The 20320-nt window shown below is 37.6% G+C and overlaps 12 non-coding genes across 12 annotated transcripts; all 12 read left to right on the top strand.

Annotated features, from left to right (window-relative positions):
• Positions 1-13327: 13327 nt before the first annotated feature.
• trnam-cau (transfer RNA methionine (anticodon CAU)) lies at positions 13328-13400 on the top strand. Its single transcript has one exon. It is a non-coding gene; the product is annotated as a tRNA-Met (tRNA).
• Positions 13401-13677: 277 nt separating this feature from the next.
• Positions 13678-13750, top strand: trnam-cau (transfer RNA methionine (anticodon CAU)). Its single transcript has one exon. It is a non-coding gene; the product is annotated as a tRNA-Met (tRNA).
• Positions 13751-16039: 2289 nt separating this feature from the next.
• On the top strand, positions 16040-16112 carry trnam-cau (transfer RNA methionine (anticodon CAU)). The gene has a single exon. It is a non-coding gene; the product is annotated as a tRNA-Met (tRNA).
• Positions 16113-16246: 134 nt separating this feature from the next.
• trnam-cau (transfer RNA methionine (anticodon CAU)) lies at positions 16247-16319 on the top strand. Its single transcript has one exon. It is a non-coding gene; the product is annotated as a tRNA-Met (tRNA).
• A 1840-nt stretch (positions 16320-18159) lies between these two features.
• On the top strand, positions 18160-18232 carry trnam-cau (transfer RNA methionine (anticodon CAU)). The gene has a single exon. It is a non-coding gene; the product is annotated as a tRNA-Met (tRNA).
• Positions 18233-18366: 134 nt separating this feature from the next.
• trnam-cau (transfer RNA methionine (anticodon CAU)) lies at positions 18367-18439 on the top strand. The gene has a single exon. It is a non-coding gene; the product is annotated as a tRNA-Met (tRNA).
• Positions 18440-18573: 134 nt separating this feature from the next.
• Positions 18574-18646, top strand: trnam-cau (transfer RNA methionine (anticodon CAU)). Its single transcript has one exon. It is a non-coding gene; the product is annotated as a tRNA-Met (tRNA).
• Positions 18647-18777: 131 nt separating this feature from the next.
• trnam-cau (transfer RNA methionine (anticodon CAU)) lies at positions 18778-18850 on the top strand. The gene has a single exon. It is a non-coding gene; the product is annotated as a tRNA-Met (tRNA).
• A 437-nt stretch (positions 18851-19287) lies between these two features.
• Positions 19288-19360, top strand: trnam-cau (transfer RNA methionine (anticodon CAU)). The gene has a single exon. It is a non-coding gene; the product is annotated as a tRNA-Met (tRNA).
• Positions 19361-19495: 135 nt separating this feature from the next.
• On the top strand, positions 19496-19568 carry trnam-cau (transfer RNA methionine (anticodon CAU)). Its single transcript has one exon. It is a non-coding gene; the product is annotated as a tRNA-Met (tRNA).
• A 134-nt stretch (positions 19569-19702) lies between these two features.
• trnam-cau (transfer RNA methionine (anticodon CAU)) lies at positions 19703-19775 on the top strand. Its single transcript has one exon. It is a non-coding gene; the product is annotated as a tRNA-Met (tRNA).
• Positions 19776-19909: 134 nt separating this feature from the next.
• On the top strand, positions 19910-19982 carry trnam-cau (transfer RNA methionine (anticodon CAU)). The gene has a single exon. It is a non-coding gene; the product is annotated as a tRNA-Met (tRNA).
• The last annotated feature ends 338 nt before the right edge of the window (positions 19983-20320 follow it).

Raw genomic sequence — 20320 nt, 5'->3', positions numbered from 1 at the left:
TTGGAGTGAAATTCTAACCACAAATATTGAATACAAGAGATGAACACATGAGAAAAGGTAGAATGGAATAAGCTCTGTTTCTCCCTACTTCTTTTCAGACAAGTATAAATGTGTAACTGCAAACATGTGACATAATACAATGTTGCCTTCTATGCATCTTGAAAATAAACTGAACCCATTACCATTATGCTTCACTTCCCTTTTTATAGTTTGCATTCACATTACCTTTTATCCGTCCCCATCAGAACATTGTGTCTAATCTTTCCTCCAACTCCTATCATTGTTTATGAGGCCCTAAACCACATTTTCACATCACTGTTTATTTGGAAGGACCCTTTGGTCACCAAATGCCAAGCCTTTGTCAAATAAACACGCTTGCGCAAAATCTATTTCAGTGCCTTCCTCATCTTTTATGCATGTCTTTCTCCATTCATTCACTTCTGCCTACTTATTGTTAAGCTGATAAGGAAAATAGATTCTGCTTCTTTGAAGAAAGTTGGAGAGAGAGCAATGTGTCTGTAGCAAATGGTGGTCTGATAAATATCTTGTACGGATATCCTGTTGTTGTATTTGGTTCTTAATTGAACACTGCTAAACAGCTCAAATCTAGTGGAGTGGGTAGGCTAATCGGGAACCTTTATCATCAATAAATGATTGAAACACAATTGCAATAAAAATTCACATTGAAAAAATAATGCATCAAGCAAAGAAAATAACTAATGGCTGCAAAGAGCCTTTTGTAAAATAAAAACTACTTTTATGTTAAAATAAAGTTTTTTTTTCCTGTCACTGCCTCCGTGAGTGAAAGACGAGCATGTACTGTCTCTGAGCACTAATTACTGATGAAGGCAGCGATTACACATCACAAATACATTTTCTCAATATTGTGATAACTAAAACTGACAGACACATTAGAGACCACGATCAATAAGCTGACTTAATTTGTAGCGTCCCGTACCTACGTATGTCTTACTCAGTGTCGCAATTGGAAAATGTTATCTTAAAGTAAATTATGCCAAACAATAAACCTGACATATAATAAGTGAAGCTTAAGCTAAAAAAAAAAAGTACACGCGCATTCATCTGCTCTCACACAAAGAGTCACCAAACAGATCTAATTTCCATCCGACTGCATCCTAAGTAGGTCTATGTGTGATGTCTTTCATTGGTGAATTACCATATAAATAAGTGCCACTGCTTATCAAGCTTTATTTAAGAGGCATGACAGGGTGATAGTACATTGAAAATATATATATATATATATATATATATATAAGATAGTATAGGAATGTGAACAACACCCTGCTAGCGGCACGGTGTGTTTTTCTTACTAAATTTCCATACACAGATGGATAGAAACAGATTTCATTTGTATCAAACTATTGCGATGATGATTGAGATGTATGCATGATGCTGAAGCGCTACATGTCTTAATTATTGAAATAATCAATCAGACCCCATCTGTGTCAGCATGAGCAGGGTCCATAAAAGTATGGTGGGGTATATAATATTTGGTGTGGAAGCACAACAAATTAAAACAAAGAAAAAAACAAGAAAAAAAACAGGAAAGAAAGAAAACTGTGCTTCTTGAGCATGAATGTAAACCGAAGTAGTCACCACCTTACTACTTGTAGCTACATCAATATTATGCTGTTTTGTAGGGTATCCTGTTTACCCATCTAAATTATCTTTTCCAACTGACTTTATATCACCAGCAATCAAGCAGACGAAAAAAAAACCCAAAACAAACACAGTCAGTGACTGATGCACAATCGTGCTGCGGTGTTAAAAACACAGTGTATTTTATGGAAAAAAGTTTAACATTGCAAGATGTCTGCTGCAATATAGTAAGAGGGGTGTAATATTTTATCCCGCTTACCCGAGCAATACATGCAGATGCTAGATGCCGCCGATACAAAGCAATCAAGCAGATGAAAAAAAACAAAACAAACAGTCAGTGACTGATGCACAGTCGTGCTGCTGTGTTAAACAGTGTATTTTATTTTTAAAAAATAAGATTGCAAGGTGTCTACTGCAATATAGTAAGAGGGGTGGAATATTTTAGCCCGCTTACCCTAGCCATACATGCAGATGCTAGATGCCGCTGATACAAAGCAATCAAGCAGACGAAAAAAAACAAAACAAACAGTCAGTGACTGATGCACAATCGTGCTGCTGTGTTAAACAGTGTATTTTATTTAAAAAAAATAAGATTGCAAGGTGTATGCTGCAATATAGTAAGAGGGGTGGAATATTTTTGCCCACTTACCCTAGCCATACATGCAGATGCTAGATGCCGCTGATACAAAGCAATCAAGCAGACGAAAAAAAAAACAGTCAGTGACTGATGCACAATCGTGCTGCTGTGTTAAACAGTGTATTTTATTTTAAAAAAATAAGATTGCAAGGTGTCTACTGCAATATAATAAGGGGGTGTAATATTTTTACCCGCTTACCCTAGCCATGCATGCAGATGCTAGATGCCGCTGATACAAAGCAATCGAGCAGACGAAAAAAAAACAGTCAGTGACTGATGCACAATCGTGCTGCTGTGTTAAACAGTGTATTTTATTTTAAAAAAAAAGAGTGCAAGGTGTCTACTACAATATAGTAAGAGGGGTGGAATATTTTAGCCCGCTTACCCTAGCCATTCATGCAGATGCTAGATGCCGCCGATACAAAGCAATCAAGCAGACGAAAAAAAACAAAACAAACAGTCAGTGACTGATGCACAATCGTGCTGCTGTGTTAAACAGTGTATTTTATTTTAAAAAAATAAGATTGCAAGGTGTCTACTGCAATATAGTAAGAGGGGTGGAATATTTTAGCCCACTTACCCTAGCCATACATGCAGATGCTAGATGCCGCTGATACAAAGCAATCAAGCAGACGAAAAAAAACAAAACAAACAGTCAGTGACTGATGCACGATTGTGCTGCTGTGTTAAACAGTGTATTTTATTTTAAAAAAATAAGATTGCAAGGTGTCTACTGCAATATAATAAGGGGGTGTAATATTTTTACCCGCTTACCCTAGCCATGCATGCAGATGCTAGATGCCGCTGATACAAAGCAATCAAGCAGACGAAAAAAAAAACAGTCAGTGACTGATGCACAATCGTGCTGCTGTGTTAAACAGTGTATTTTATTTAAAAAAATAAGAGTGCAAGGTGTCTACTACAATATAGTAAGAGGGGTGGAATATTTTAGCCCGCTTACCCTAGCCATTCATGCAGATGCTAGATGCCGCCAATACAAAGCAATCAAGCAGACGAAAAAAAACAAAACAAACAGTCAGTGACTGATGCACAATCGTGCTGCTGTGTTAAACAGTGTATTTTATTTTAAAAAATAAGATTGCAAGGTGTCTACTGCAATATAATAAGGGGGTGTAATATTTTTACCCGCTTACCCTAGCCATACATGCAGATGCTAGATGCCGCTGATACAAAGCAATCAAGCAGACGAAAAAAAAACAGTCAGTGACTGATGCACAATCGTGCTGCTGTGTTAAACAGTGTATTTTATTTAAAAAAATAAGATTGCAAGGTGTCTACTACAATATAGTAAGAGGGGTGGAATATTTTAGCCCGCTTACCCTAGCCATACATGCAGATGCTAGATGCCGCTGATACAAAGCAATCAAGCAGACGAAAAAAACAAAACAAACAGTCAGTGACTGATGCACAATCGTGCTGCTGTGTTAAACAGTGTATTTTATTTTAAAAAAATAAGATTGCAAGGTGTATGCTGCAATCTAGTAAGAGGGGTGTAATTTTTAGCCAGCTTACCCTAGCCATACATGCAGATGCTCGATGCCTCCAATGAGTGGCTTAATAATAATAATAATGAGTACCCAGCTCATCCCTACTGTTTAGGATGTAAAAGCTAAAACATTAATACGAATAACTAATTAAAATACAAAGTATTTAAATATACTGAATGTATAAAGTAGTTGTTTTTTAAATTGTAACTATCACAGAACAGCCGAACAGCCCTGACGTAAATAGACAGACAAGTAGACAGTGAACTGGCATTGTTCAACTACAAGATGGAACTATTAATGCTGCACTTTAGCCAAAAAGGAACTTACATTTAGTCCCTAGCACTTTCTGTATGCATAATGTAAAAGTTCATTTTTTTAGCGGATGGTTGGTGTAGTGGGTCTCAACATCAGCACTTGGCACAGGGGACTGTGGTTGGAATTCTAGTCACGGTAAATGGCAAAGTATGACAATATATATTATTAATTTTTAATACTAGCCCTCACAGTGTCTGCCATGAAAATAATCTGTCTGGTCAAGTCCCCATGCACAACCCACAACTTATTAATTACACATCAACATAAATAGTTAGTAGTAGCAGATACAATCAGTCATTAATTTAATTTTAACAAAATGAAACTGGATTCTTTTGTGACTAATAAAAAATACATTTATTAAAAGTAATGTTGTAATGTAAAGTTTTGTCAAACCCAGTCTCATGTACCATCTCATCACGTGCACTGGATTTATTGTGAGACCCCTAATAATTGATTACTTCCAAAAAAACATTGCAATTGTTCCAAAACAAGTGTACCAATAAAATTATATTATATATGGTAATGGTAATGGTAATGGTTTTATTTCATTTGAACATGCATCAGATTACAATTGAGTGCATCCCATAATCAGTTCAGAGTTCCACAGGAGTAGGAAGAAGCAAAGCTTATTAAAGCATCTGATACTTTTACAATCAGTAACTGTTACATTTGTTCACTTCCTGCTTTCCATAATACAATTTAAGGTTGTTTTTTTTTGTTTTTTAAATAATGTACCTTGTACCGAAGTACGAAGTGATATGAGCATCCAATGACATAATGGGTACCATAGTAAGTGTCAATATAGTGATATATATAGCACATCATGACTGGTTCAAGACTCTTCATCCTTGTATTAAAATATATAATTTAGCTTAGTTTAGTACTGCTGAGTTGCTTGTCGAAAGGTCAACATATCCAGAAAGAAACAACAATAATAATAATAAAAATAGTCTTTCAAGACTCATCAGTCTTTTGTGTTTAGAAAAGAAAACGATTCAATGAGAGAAATGACAAGGAAACTTAAAAGCGCTCACCATGTTAACGTCACCCATGAGAGCAGCATAAACTGGCTCAACTGACTTTCTTTTTTATATTCCTATAGTTTTTGTATCTCTCAGTTGCTGAGACATCATCAATTAAATGTATATAGTTACATGATATAAACATGAGCATAACTCGATATTATGTGTTACCAAGAACCTGTGTGCAGGACAGCATTGATTTTTATTTCACACTTCATTCGGCCTGTAATTAACACTTAATCCAAGGTTCCAATTGACCTCAGAGCCAAATGAAGCATTTAGACAAGGAAGCCAGCAGTGTATGAAGTACTATCCCCAACTTATCATTCACAGCACCTTTCATACCGTTCACTTTGCGGAGTTTATTAAATGCAAGAGCATTAAGTCTGACCAAAGTGCCCCCTTGTACTATACATGTGAAATTCGGAAATTCTGTAAGATTCACTCGCCTGCTGCTGCTTCACCTCTCTTCTCGTTAAAGTACTTCTCTTTTCCGAGCAAAGTTCACAACAATGAAGAGTGCTGGTAGATGACCCAGTTGTCTTTTCATAGTGATTATTTACAGGAAAAAATATGTGTCTGCTGCAAGAAATTGCAGATGACACCAATATAGAGAGGAAATACAATTAAGAGTTTGGAGGATTTTCCTCAGAAAAGTAAATTAGTCTCTAAATTGGAGTAAAAAAAAAAGTGGACTATATGTATGCAGCGGTAACTGCGATCAACTCTGTAGATTGTTATTATCTAGGTCATGGTAATCTGCAATGGAGGCGACAGGACACCTTTTGTTGTTGAAGACGTTTCAACTTTAATCCGAAAGGCTTCTTCAGCTCTGAATCTTTTGGTACAGAGTTCCCATATTTATGCCTCCGGTGGGTGTGTTCCCTCGGGGGACTCTAGCCTCCAAGACAGAACCAATCTCACTCCAGAGCAGGTATGTGATTTACTTCAAATCTGCCTTAACAGCGCCTACTTTCGATTTAATGAATGTCCCTGCAAGCAAAAACATGACTGTGTCATTCAGTCAGCAGTCCCACCCACACGGATTCAACCTTTGCAGGTTCAATAATATCATTACATTTGTTTCTGAATTTGGAAAAGTGGATGGTAGGTGTAGTGTCAGGTAATTGTATGTTGCTATGTGAAATCAATGTACAAGGGATTTCCAATAATGCCTAAGAGGTCCAAAATTAGCCAAAATATTGTATGTTATCAAAAATGCACCTGTTACTACATGGTTGGAGCATGTATATAAAACCATAAAACAATTTAAAAACTTCAACTTTTGTATTTCTCTTTCAGATACACACACACACATACCAGTGTATGAAAGCCATCTGAAGGTGCAAGAGCAAAAAATGAAACGTTCCTCTGCACATCAATTATCTAATTAAAGAGAGTTATCAGAGCCTCCTTATTTTCGTCAAAAGTGTCTCTCTGGATTCCATTGCAGTAGGAATTTACTGTAAAGCACCTCAGAAAATTGAGGGCTAAGTCGAAAAAAATAATTGCATCTAAAACATGCTTGGCTCATCAAGATATAATAAGAGGGGAAGGATGGGAAGGATTCTCTGGCAGGAAACTACTTCTATCATCAACAGCATACTGTAAGTAGCTAATATTAATGATGGAACTCAGCTATCCTAAACTTGAAGGACATGACGCAGTTATTTGATATTTAGCAGGTACATATCTTTACATATTGTGGAACATTTGGAGTTGTTTGATAATGGTATCTCAGCAAAAATTACAATATAGAGGGTTTTTATGAGTACACAGTAGGGGTGTCTCGTGATGAGATTTGTCAATTCGAGAAAAGCTTCGCACATAGTCCTAATAAAGACAATGGGGTACAGTGTTTTGGGAAATGTGTTATTTTTCAGGGACCGTCTTATCAATAAATAAAAAAATGTAAAGGAAATATTGCATTATTATAATAAAAATGTTATAATATATTTTATTAAATTATTATTTATTATTATTTTATTACATTTATAATAATTTTATTTGTATAGCGCTTTTCAAAATACTCAAAGAAACTTTACAGACGAATGGAGTTGAATAAAAGCAAGTAAACAAAGTAAAAGATACATTAAAATACAACATTCATTCGTTAATACACAGTTAAAACATAAGTAAAAGCGGGGTGGAGCATAATAATGCAATAGTATGGATGATGTATTATTATTATACAGTATATTATAACGGTTATTTGTTCTATATTTTTCATATTTTTTCATTGTACATCTCTTAAAATGAATGTTACAGTCTCATCTTGTATCATGCATCGTCTCGTCTCGTGAGCTGGTCTTTATTGTGACACCCCTGGTAAAGAAATTAATAATTGTTGGAACAATCTTGAAATGTTGATCAATATATCAGCACACTCGTAATCATTTGAACAGCACTGCCAACAATCCAACTCCTGAATCACCAAGTCAATAAAACGTTTCATTTAGCTTTTCAGAAACACTTTTTTCTATGATGAATATGCCACAAATACGTTTGGCAGTCCTCAGGATCAAGTCATATTTTCACTCGGCGGCAGGCAACATGGGTTGAATAAAGAGAGCCAGAAAGTATAGAAAAATACAAACTCGAATATTTTACTCTTTTGCAGCTTGAAGACCGAGGTCATAGCCTCTAAAATAGCACCGAGATGTTAGTATTCAGTGGATGCTGGTTGGATCTGACAAAAGATTCCTACATGAAAATTATGGTGCATTTATTGGCTTCTTATTCCATATTCAATGTAATGATGGACATGATTTAATGTGTTGAATATGACATTGATAATGGTCTGTGACTTCTGCTTTTACTAATAAAATAGTTGCATAAATTTGTATTGAACTCATCTGTACTCACATTACGACAAATGTGAGAAAGGTGATTAAAACTGCATAGAAATGAAAGATATAATCAACTTTAACTGTTTGCATTACACATTTATTGGGTTTGAATTGCTGTGCAATTATTATATTCCTATATAATCCAACATTTTCACAGAGGAGTCATTCCCCAGATCGTCCCTGCAGTCAGCCTTTCCAATACATATTGGTTTTCTATCCGCAAGATCTGTGTTGTGTCTTTGGTTTGGGTTCACTCAAGTCTTCTTCTTACTTATGGAGTGAATGATGGTCATTGAGTGAAATTTCAGACATTCTATACATTTCGATGCAAATGCATACATCAGTGAGCAAGTTGCTAGTATTGTGTGAAGGCATAATCCAAGCTCTGCATCAATAAAGTGGAAAAGGACCGTTAGAACAGGTGGGTTTAACAATGAACAATGGTTTGGTTTGGATTTGGTTTGGAACGCTACTACACAAACCAAAAACATGGACAGTGAAAAGCATGACAAAAAACTGTTTGTCGTGGTATCATACTATATCTCCATCAGGATACCTCCTGATTCTTTTGGTATTTCAGAGTATTTAAAATACTGTCACATCAGTTTGCAAACTTTATCCATAAACATTTTATAGGGCAACGTTTGGTTTAAAGATGTCATTGGGGATGCTAAATGGTAATGGTAATGGTTTTATTTCATTTGAACATGCATCAGATTACAATTGAGTGCATCCCATAATCAGTTCCCAGTTCCACATGTCCGAAAGGAGTAGGAAGAAGCAAAACTTATTAAACCCTACCCCTCCATCTGGTACTTTTACAATCAGTAACTGTTACATTTGTTTTTTTTGTTTTTTTTTATAATGTACCTCGTACCGAAGTAGGAGGTGATATGAGCATCCAATGCCATAATGGGTACCATAGTAAGTGTCAATATAGTGATATATATAGCACATCATGACTGGTTCAAGACTCTTCATTCTTGTATTTAGCAAATTTATTTTATTTATTAATTTATTTAATTAATTTTTAATAATTTTTTGGGTGTTTTTAAACATTTTTTTATTTTTTTTATTTTTTGTCCCGTACCAAAGTACTCGGTGATATGAGCATCCAATGCCATAATGGGTACCATAGTAAGTGTCAATATAGTGATATATATAGCACATCATGACTGGTTCAAGACTCTTCATCCTTGTATTTAGCAAACATCAACTGCTTGTATTGTTTCTTGAATTGGCTCATCGTTGTGCATTGTTTGATTTCCTTACTCAATCCATTCCATAGTTTGATTCCACATACTGAAATGCTATGGCTTTTTAACGTAGTCCTAGCATAGAAGTGTTTCAAATTTAGTTCTTCCCTGAGATCATATTTCTCCTCTCTTGTAGAAAAGTACTGGATGAACTAAGATTAGATCATCCAATTCCCAGCACCCTAGCACCCCAGCAATGCCTGCTCCCCTCCAACAAGGAACCAAAATAGCCGTACCCACAACTATGCGTGATCTCTGGGCGGGCCAACGTTTGGGATGGTTTCTTTGTACTGTGGTTCGACAGTCCTTTTCATCGTGCCGCCAACATGACAACACATGACACGTGAACACTTGCTGTGTTCACTATGACACCCGATATCCAACCATCACTGTACCTCAAAAAGCACCATCTGCAGGCTGGTGAGGCCCCGGCTCAGCCAGACAGCGGCAAGTCACTGCAATTGATGGGTTGGCGACCTCTGTGGCCGACCTCTCTCTTAATTATTATATTTACATGCATGCACACATGCAAATGAGTCAGATTTCCCCCAAATAAATCAGTACCGATACAATAGAGGGTGATTGTGGTCATTTCAGCTCCTGCTTTATTCAGCTATGTAGGTAGAGGAAAAGAATGACGCTAATAGCTGGCATAACTAAAAACCTTTGGTCTGACGCATTACATTAACTTTCCATTGCTTTTTCTTGTTGTTGGTAGCATTTTAATTTGTGTTTAAATACATCTGCATTAAATCAACATTAAATCATCTTTACAGTGTTTTGACTGACATTTTGACAGGGCATTTCATTCTTTACTCAGTAAAAGTAAAGTAAGTTTAAGGATGCTGGTTGTGGCTATTCTTGTCACTCAGTGAAATATATTTATTGAGTGTCAGAGAATACTTTTAATGTTATCTACTGCTGTTATTGTTGTTGACTACTCATCACGAACAAAAATTGGACATATAATTTATGACATTATAGAAACCGGCACATGTGTAGAAAGCTCCCTTTGATTGCAAATGTTTGTATGTGTATGTATTGCCAATCTTTTAGGTGTTTACATTTATTTTCAAAAGCTGGTTTTCAGCCAATTATTGTTTTAATGCTACTTTTTTTAGTACATGTAAATGTTCTGAGTGTCAAGGGTGTAGAAAATGTGTTTCTATAAATAATGTATGATTCCATAGAAACATGCATACTGAATTAGAATGTTACTTTATGTTTGAAATGTGAATTAAACAAGAATACAATATGCTGAGCCCTTTCAAACCAAACATTGATTTATGTCACAAACGGCTCTATTACCTTATTCATCACACTAAAATGACCGGAAAATGTGCTGATAGGGTAAAACCAAAAGGTAACATGCTGTTGCCTCCGGTACTGTGGAATATTGTCAAAGTAAGCGCTCCCTCCCTCAGCTACAGTCATGAATGCTGGATAACGTTCGCAAAAATGGGGCTGCAAATCTAAGCAGCCAGTTCGTTCTGCAGGGAGTCTCAACAGGGAGGTCAGATTTATGTTCATGCATCCGTAAGTGGACATGTGTGTGTGTGTGTACTGTGGGTGGCGTACTGTCACTCGGAAAGGATGCACACATAGCATCGCATTCTGATGTTGACTCTGAACTAACACGCTGCTGTTGATCCCATTCATCACTGTCCTAGAAAGCCCGATGTTGCAAACACATTCTCAGTGTCCCAAGCATGCATATCCTTCCGTTTCACTCCCCGGCTCGTGTTTAACAGTTAAATTCTTCCAAATGAGGCGCTGTCAGTTATATGTCCTTCTGTGATTTTTTTTCTTCTACAAATTACACTCTTGTAGCCTTCACAAAAAGGTTAATTAATGAACTGCAAGATAATTGGCTGTAAAAAGCTGGTTAAACGGGTACAGATACATTCCCCAAAAGAAATGTCAAAAATAAAAATAAAAATAAAAATAAAAATAAAAATAAAAATAAAAATAAAAATAAAAATAAAAATAAAAATAAAAATAAAAATAAAAATAAAAATAAAAATAAAAATAAAAATAAAAATAAAAATAAAAATTCATTTTCAAGATAATATCCTATCCTTTTTATTTAAAAAATTCATAAAACTGTTTTAAAATCATTGGCATGGTTGCCCGTGTTTGTACATGTGTTTGTGAGTTGTGTTTAAATTGAATTATGTATAAAAAAATGTTCCTCATATTATGTTTAAATCTGTACACCTGTTAAATGAATGTTATTGCCCTTCAACAGGTGATACTCATCAAAACAGGTCGCCCCCTAAGTCCCCAGATTGGTTGCCTGCACCCATACATATATGTGTGTAGGGCGGAGATGGGATCTAATATGTCTGATGAAGGTCAAACGGACTGAAACGTTACCTAAATAAACTAATGAATGAGAGCGACACAGTGTGCGGGAACCTTTGTTTGAACTATTTTGAACACTTTGTTGGCTACTCCTGCTTCCTACGCACCTGTGTATCTTCAGGTGTGATGAGACTCTGCATTCACTCTAAGATAATAACTTTGAAAGACAGCCCCATGTTCTGCAGCTTCTTGAGCTGTGACACCACCCCAGTACGACATCCAGCAAGGACGACTGTCGCCATGTTGCTTTCTGTGTCATCACCTGTAAACATCACAAGAGTTTTCAGCACAATTTTGCAAGTTTTTGGAGAGATTGCTAAGTTTTTGTTTCATATGAGAATGCAACAATTGCATGGCTCACAGTGTTTGTCTTTGTTCGCCTGACCTGCTGGGACAGTAACATGTTCATACAAATGATATTATTATATAACACTGTCCCAAGACTACAGCAGTGCTGCACCAAGTTAATGAAACCCACCAACATTTGAATTGAATTGCTTTAAAGTTCAACAACACGTGTACAACATTTTAGAACCTGTTTTCATACATACATGGGTAAGTACTCTACTTGACCCCAGTATGCTGAGGTAAATACCGTACTACGCTAAAGGCAATAGCAAATCAGGTCCCTGGCATTGCATTAGGAAACAGATTGTAGCAGAAACAAGGAAGTCCAGACACAAAGTCACACCTGTCATGCAGAAGAAAAACAAGTTGGAAGACACTGAAAAGAAGAATTGACTAAGAGATTTTCCAGTATTTATAATAATGGACTGGAAAACACAAAGTGTCCTTACCTAATCCCATTTTAAATTCAACAATTCAAATTCAGCAACAACAACAAAAATGGTTTATCTTCAAAGTCCCATGGCTGCCCGACACTGTATCTTTTCTCTGAAAATCATTGCCATGACTGTAATATATAACTTTTATGACAAAAGTCCACCCATCAACCGGTATGCAGGTGCCACAAATAATTGATACAACATATGGCTGATGTCAGCTTAATAGACTAAATAATATTGCCAGCGAAATGACCCAGCTTTGTCATCCTTTGTATTTCAGAGAACTACTATTTCTTCACATGAATCACTCAATATGCATACAACATTTACATAAAAATTGATAAATAATTAAGAACAAATGAGCATGTATCCCACTAAGGCATACAATTAATCAGAAATCCATAATACAATTTTGATTAATTCACGTTTAATAATTAATCATTGTATATTTGTGGCTCAGCTTGTTTGTTAAACCGTCAGAGGGAATTTATCATCATCAGCTGTATATAAAATGCAATTGTCTTGCACGTGAAACTCCAACAGACACACACTCGTTCTTTCTCTTTATTGACAAACAACACAAACAGGTGGAACTGTACAACTGAACAAAAAAATGCTCAACACCATTTTATAAGCGTCCTACCAAGTCAACAAGGATTGAAAAAAGCGATCTGCCAAAGTAAAATACAAGTATAACTTTAAACATTGCTTAAAGGGGACACATTATTCTCATTTTAGCAGCTTGTTTAGAGTCGTTTGATTCAATGGAGCTTTCTAGATCTTCCAGAATCTGCACATATACGTATGTACCAGCTGTATTTAGTCGTGAGTTCGAACCTCACACGAGGCAGAAGTTTTAGAATCATAAAGCTCAAGAGTAGACTTCCTGGTTTTTCAAACCTTGAGATTTTGAGCACAAAGTTGTTAAACTTGATTTGATCTGGTTAAAAGTTTTTAGCTGCTGTCACCCGGCCTCGTTGGCGCAGTTGGCAGCGCGTCAGTCTCATAATCTGAAGGTCGTGAGTTCGGACCTCACACGAGGCAGGTGTTTTTGAATCATAAAGCTCAAAAGTAGACTTCTTGGTTTTTCAAACCTCAAGTTCTTAAAATTGACTTGAACCATTTAAAAGTTTTTTAACGGTTGGCTGCTGGCGCAGCTGGCAGCGCGTCAGTCGCATAATCTGAAGGTCGTGATTTCGAACCTCACACGAGGCAGGAGTTTTAGACTCATAAAGCTCAAGAGTAGACTTCCTGATTTTTCAAACCTTGAGTTGTTAAAATTCGCTTGAAATGGTTAATAGTTTTTAACTGTCATCAGCCGGCCTTGTTGGCGCAGTTGGCAGCGCGTCAGTCTCATAATCTGAAGGTCGTGAGTTCGAACCTCACACGAGGCAGGAGTTTTAGAATCATCAAGCTCAAGAGTAGACTTCCAGGTGTTTCAAACTATCCGATTTTGAGCATGAAGTTGACTTGACCCGGTTAAAAGTTTTCAACTGTTGAACTGTTATTATTTAATACACTCCCAAGTGCTCAGGAGGACTTCCGGTGTTGTGCCAATAGTTGCCGAATCCAACTAAATGGTATAGGAGTCGATAATAAACAGTGACTTAGCTCGTTTTCAGCTCGTCTCTTTTTTGGTTTCTATCTAAAGTGACTTGGTACACTTGTTCCGTAACACGACCTTGACTGGACACAACATTAGGTACATTCTGCATGGAATGCTGGAAAACTGCTTGTAGTACTGAATGCGGTTCATTTGAGAAAAATACAGTCAGCAAGGCTGACACGTTATTGTTATATTTATTTAAATGAAATATATGAATAATTAAAGAATCAAGTCTCAAGGATCACGTCCACACTTAAACATATAGCTGAATAATTAACAATACACATAGCGACTTCTGATCAATCCACGTCAATTTGAGATTTAAAATAAGCCCTGCACATTTCTGATGAAACCACACTCCGGGTTTATGTCCCACCCACTCTGAGTATGAATACATATACAGATAATTTAGATGGGTGAACAGATACAGATAATAGTGTACTCGTTCTTCCCTTGCTGTAATAATAGTGCCTGTTTTGCAAACCTGGCACATTTCATCGACAAACATGCATATATTTTGCATTCAAAAGACCATTTAAGTGATAACATTATCACAAGTTAGGTTTGCCATAATTTTCAATGATTTGAATATTTGTAATTACTGCAGCTTCGAGATAAGAGTCTAATGCAGCCATGCATTTAGCAAAAATGAAATGAACGCAAAATGAACAGAAACCAAATACTGTTTTGGCCATGTTACAGACTCATTTCTGCTAATAAACTAAACAAGTTTAAAGATTTTGCAGCCTGGGAGCCCTCAGCAAATTTGTACGTGTAGTTCAAAACAACGTTGTTGAAAAAAGTACAAAGAACAGTAATTACATTTGGGAGTCTCTCACTGACAGATCTTTTTTGTGCAACACATCTCTTGTTTAAGAAATACCCACCTTTTTCATTGGCAAGGTCAGAACTGACTTTAAAGGGGTTCTTGATGACCGCGATGGATGAGAGCCGGATACTGCATCCTGATAATGCATTTACACACATACATATATAGCTGAACATAATATAAATATAGCAGCTTCTCATTAATCTATATTAATTTCAAAGGTCTAAGGAGGGCGCCTGGTATTTGGCAACAATATCTGGTTCTTGGGACATGGATTATCATTCTTCTGGTCCTCCGGACCTTTTTCTACTCTGCTTATCCCAGCTATCTGGGATACACCCTGGCCAATCACAGGGCCAAGATTAACGCACAAACAAGTAATACTTTTATGTAATGACAACTGCATCAACTAAGTGGTTTAATTTGTCCTCACCAAGTACCCAATTTGTTTTTGACACCTTCTGGTTTCTTAATCAGTCTTGGTATGCGAATCATTATTGTTGGTGCAGCTGGCAGCACGTCGATCTCACAGCCTGAATCCTTTTATATGCCAACAACATCGATTAAGTTGTTAAGTTAAAATGTTTTTTTTTTTTTATGTCTTGTAGCTTTTGACAGCCAGTCTTGTTGGTGCAGCTGGCAGCGCGTCAGTCTCATCTAAAGGTTGTAATTTCACACAAGGAAGGGTTTTTCTCATGGAAGCCCGTTTCCACCACGGAAAAAGGTATCCTAATGGTAAGTCATTATCATGAGATAAAAAAAAGTTGAAATTATAGGATGAGAAAGTCAAAATTATGAGATGAAAAGTCTAAAATACACAATCTGACTTAAGACAGTCTGAACAATATGGAATCACTAAATAAAGTTACATACAATTCTCCTTGGTTGGAGAATTAAGAGCACACATAAGAGCACATAAACACAGTGCGCTCGAACCTCACACGAGGCAGGTGTTTTAGAATCATAAAGCCCATAAATCCTGGTGTTTCAAGATTTTAAGCATGAAGTTTTAAAATTGACTTGACCAGGTTAAAAGTTTTTAGCTGTTGTCTGCCAGCCTCGTTGGCGCAGCTACAGTGCGTCAGTCTCATAATCTGAAGGTCGTGATATCGAATCTCACACGAGGCAATTATTTTAGAATCATAAAGCTCAAGAGTAGACTCCCTGGTTTTTCAAACCTTGAGATTTTGAGCATGAAGTTTTAAAATTGACTTAACCCTGTTAAAAGTTTTTAGCCACTATTTGCCAGCCTCGTTGGCGCAGTTGGCAGCGCGTCAGTCTCATAATCTGAAGGTCGTGAGTTCGAACCTCACATGAGGCAGGAGTTTTAGAATCATCAAGCTCAAGAGTAGACTTCCTGGTGTTTCGAACCTTGAGATTTTGAGCATGAATTTGTTGAAGTTGACTTGAACCATTGACTTGACCCGGTTAAAAGTTTTTAAATGCTGTCAGGGGGCCTCGTTGACGCAGTTGGCAGCGCGTCAGTCTCATAATCTGAAGGTCGTGAGTTCGAACCTCACACGGGGCAGGTATTTTAGAATCGTAAAGCTCAAACCTTGAGTTGTTAACATTGACATGAACCGATTAAAAGCTTTTAGCTGTTGTCAGCGGGCCTCGTTGGCGCAGTTGGCAGCATTAAAGATAACATAATGCACTTAACATCACTATTCAACAAATCTATCTTAATTTTAGATTGATTCCAGTATCATAAAACTCATCCTACATCCCCCATCCTACAGTGATCGTATGGCTGTTTTTGGATGCTGCAGATGAAATGGAGAAGAATCCGACAGGAATAAGTCCAAGGTTTTGAGAGACTTAAGTGAACGCTCATGAGAAATAAAGTGGGTCATGCCTGAAAAAGAGCATCATGCCCTTCTCGAAAATGCTCGGAAGAAACAAAGAAACATTTAGATGGGATGGTTGCAATTTGTCGAATTTCAGAGACATTTGGGCTGATATGCATCACAAACGGAGGTGGATCCAGAAAGTGACTGTCCAGAAGGATTTTGAAAAACAGAACTTGAGTGAAACAACTGTTCAGTTGTTTTTCTGTAAGAACAAAAACAAACCAGAAGAGAGCAGTTTTGATTTTGACATTGATTTAACCGACTTTCAGCACCATCTATCAAAAAATCACATTACAGTTATTAAAAGTTCCTTGCCGTTGCAAGTTTTATTAAATTGCTGTTAGAAAAAAGTGCAGCTTTGTGTGATGTGATTGTTTAAATATTTGCATATATAATTCAATAAAGTCATAACCTTTATTCGCTTCTAACATGCTTCAAACAACCAAAAATGCAGTCAATGGACACCATCCATCCATCCATCCATTCTCTATACCGCTTATCCTCCTAATGGACACCAAAGAATATGTATTTTGTACATCTTCAATATTGCATATACATATATACTTGCATTCGTCACAGGCTAAAACTTATCGATTCTAGAATAATTGTAATCACGATGTAAATTTGCAATTGTCCTGAAATTACTCTAGAAAACATTTCGGAAATGTAATATGTGAGTATAATATGAATGAAATATAAAACTACAACTTCATAATTTCTCTGGTTGTAATGTAGAGGTAAACTGTTTCATAAACATCATTTGTTATCTTGAGATTGCACCCTGACGTCAAGTCTACACAGACATCAAACACATATTCATCATATGGTAAGTCTTTGAAAACACACTCTTCAAGGCAGACTTGAACCTTATCCAAGTCCACAGGGTGCGAACAGTCTCTGCTTCATTGTAGATGTGGGACTGCATGCGAAATGGGGGGGGGGCATCCATGAGGTGATTGTGAGTTGTGGACTCGGGCTCTGTGGTTGTTCCAAGTTGATGCATCTTCATTAAGTTCCTCCTGTGAGGCAAATATCAAAATAATAAGAATTCATAAAAATATTGGATTTTAGATGACTGCACAAGCCAAGTAGTCTCCACTCATGGTCTGTTTTATATGTGAAATTTCTCATTTGTTAGGGTGGATTGACACACTCGAAATTTACATATATACTGTATTTTCTCACCTACATCAAAATGTGGTGGAAGTTACTTACTATGATGCTAGGCCGTGAAGGTTCAATAATTTATTTTAAAGATAAATAAATCACATGTATAAAATATAGATAAATATAGAAACACTCAACTTCTACCAAACCACCTGCTGGAACCACAATTATTTAGTTTTTCTACCAAAGACTGCAGACAAATGCCAGACCAAATTTAGATTTTCGAGTTTACTAAAGCTAACAGTCATCTGTTTTGAGCATGAAGTTGTTATACTTGACTTGACTTGGTTTTGAAGTTGACTTGAACCGTTGACTTAACCCCCTTTAAAAAATGTTTGCTGTTGTTTGCCAGCCTCGTTGGCGCAGTTGGCAGCGCGTCAGTCTCATAATCTGAAGGCCGTGAGTTCGACCCTCACACGGGGCAGGCGTTTTAGAATCATCAAGCTCAAGAGTAGACTTCCTGATGTTTCAAACCTTGAGATTTCGAGCATGACTTTGTTGAAGCTGACTTGAACCATTGACTTGACCCGGTTAAAAGTTTTCAACTGCTCTCAGCCGGCCTCGTTGGCGCAGTTGGCAGCGCGTCAGTCTCATAATCTGAAGGTCGCGAGTTCGAACCTCACACGAGGCAGGAGTTTTGGAATCATCAAGCTCAAGAGTAGACTTCCCGGTTTTTCAAACCTTGTTGTTTTAAGCATGAACTTTTTGAAGTTGACTTGAACCATTGACTTGACCCCCTTAAAAGTTTTTAGCTGCTGTTTGCCAGCCTCGTTGGCGCAGTTGGAAGCGTGTCAGTCTCATAATCTGAAGGCCGTGAGATCAAACCTCACACGGGGCAGGAGTTTTAGAATCACCAAGCTAAAGAGTAGACTTCATGGTGTTTCAAACCTTGAGATTTTGAGCGTGAACTTAAGTTGACTTGAACCATTGACTTGACCCCAGTTAAAAGTTTTTTGCTGTTGTCAGCCGGCCTCGTTGGCGCAGTTGGCAGCGCGTCAGTCTCATAATCTGAAGGCCGTGAGATCGAACCTCACACGGGGCAGGAGTTTTAGAATCACCAAGCTAAAGAGTAGACTTCATGGTGTTTCAAACCTTGAGATTTTGAGCGTGAACTTGTTTAAGTTGACTTGAACCATTGACTTGACCCCAGTTAAAAGTTTTTTGCTGTTGTCAGCCGGCCTCGTTGGCGTAGTTGGCAGTGTGTCAGTCACATAATCTGCGGGCAGGAGTTTTAGAATGATAAAGCTGGTTAACAGTTTTTAGCTGTTGTTTGCCAGCCTCGTTGGCGCAGTTGGCAGCGCGTCAGTCTCATAATCTGAAGGTCGTGAGTTCAAACCTCACATTTAGACATTTAGACTCATCAAGCTCAAGAGTGGACTTCCTGATGTTTCAAACCTTGAGATTTTGAGCATGAACTTGTTGAAGTTGACTTGAACCATTGACTTGACCCCCTTAAAAGTTTTTAGCTGCTGTTTGCCAGCCTCGTTGGTGCAGTTGGCAGCGCATCAGTCTCATAATCTGAAGGCCGTGAGATCGAACCTCACACGGGGCAGGAGTTTTAGAATCACCAAGCTAAAGAATAGACTTCATGGTGTTTCAAACCTTGAGATTTTGAGCGTGAACTTGTTTAAGTTGACTTGAACCATTGACTTGACCCCAGTTAAAAGTGTTTTGCTGTTGTCAGCCGGCCTCGTTGGCGCAGTTGGCAGGGTGTCAGTCTCATAATCTGAAGGCCGTGAGATCGAACCTCACACGGGGCAGGAGTTTTAGAATCATCAAGATCAAGAGTGGACTTCCTGATTTTTCAAACCTTGAGATTTTGAGCATGAACTTCTTGAAGTTGACTTGAACCACTAACTTGACCCTGTTAAAAATTTTCAACTATTGTTATCCGGCCTCGTTGGCGCAGTTGGCAGCGCGTCAGTCTCATAATCTGAAGGCCGTGAGTTCGAACCTCACACGAGGCATGTGTTTTAGAATCACCAAGCTCAAGAGTGGACTTCCTGGTGTTTCAAACCTTGAGATTTCGAGCATGAATTTGTTAAAGTTGACTTGAACCATTGACTTGACCCGGTTAAAAGTTTTTAGCTGCTGTTTGCCAGCCTGGTTGGCGCAGTTGGCAGCGCGTCAGTCTCATAATCTGAAGGCCGTGAGATCGAACCTCACACGGGGCAGGAGTTTTAGAATCATCAAGAGTGGACTTCCTGATGTTTCAAACTTTGAGATTTTGAGCGTGAACTTGTTGAAGTTGACTTGAACCACTAACTTGATCCTGTTAAAAGTTTTCAACTGTCGTCAGCCGGCCTCGTTGGTGCAGTTGGAAGCGTGTCAGTCTCATAATCTGAAAGTCGTGAGATCGAACCTCACACGAGCCAGGTGTTTTAGAATCACCAAGCTCACCAAGTGTGTCAAACCTTGAGATTTTTAGCATGAAGTTGTTAAAATTGACTTGAACCAATTAAAAGCTTTTAGCTGTTTTCAGCGGGCCTCGTTGGCGTAGTTGGCAGTGCGT

Source organism: Doryrhamphus excisus, linkage group LG8 (genome assembly GCF_037039965.1).
Source record: "Doryrhamphus excisus strain RoL-2023G ecotype Guam linkage group LG8, RoL_Dexc_Guam_v1.1, whole genome shotgun sequence".
Taxonomy (NCBI): Eukaryota; Metazoa; Chordata; class Actinopteri; order Syngnathiformes; family Syngnathidae; genus Doryrhamphus; species Doryrhamphus excisus.
Note: the sequence above shows the minus strand (reverse complement) of the source record. Positions and strands in the feature narration are given on the sequence as shown.